The following is a 325-nucleotide window of genomic DNA, read 5'->3' as shown; positions in this document are numbered from 1 at the left end:
ACTCAAAGTGGGTTTTCTGGAGCTACAAAGGCCCAATTGGCGCGCTTTCAATTGCGTTGGAAAGTAGACATCCTGGGCTTTTCAGCAATGTATAATAGTCCATACTTTGCCCGAGATTTGATGGCCCAAATAGGCGTTCTAAGTCAGCTCAAGAATTCTGGCGTAAAACACCGGAACTGGCACAAGAATGGGAGTTAAACGCCCAAACTGGCACAAAAGCTGGCATTTAACTCCAAGAAAAGTCTCTACACTAAAATGCTTCAATGCTCAGCCCAAGCACACACCAAGTGGGCCCGGAAGTGGATTTTTATGTCATTTACTCATC

This window comes from Arachis duranensis, chromosome 4, assembly GCF_000817695.3.
Source record: "Arachis duranensis cultivar V14167 chromosome 4, aradu.V14167.gnm2.J7QH, whole genome shotgun sequence".
NCBI classification, from domain to species: Eukaryota; Viridiplantae; Streptophyta; class Magnoliopsida; order Fabales; family Fabaceae; genus Arachis; species Arachis duranensis.
Note: the sequence above shows the minus strand (reverse complement) of the source record.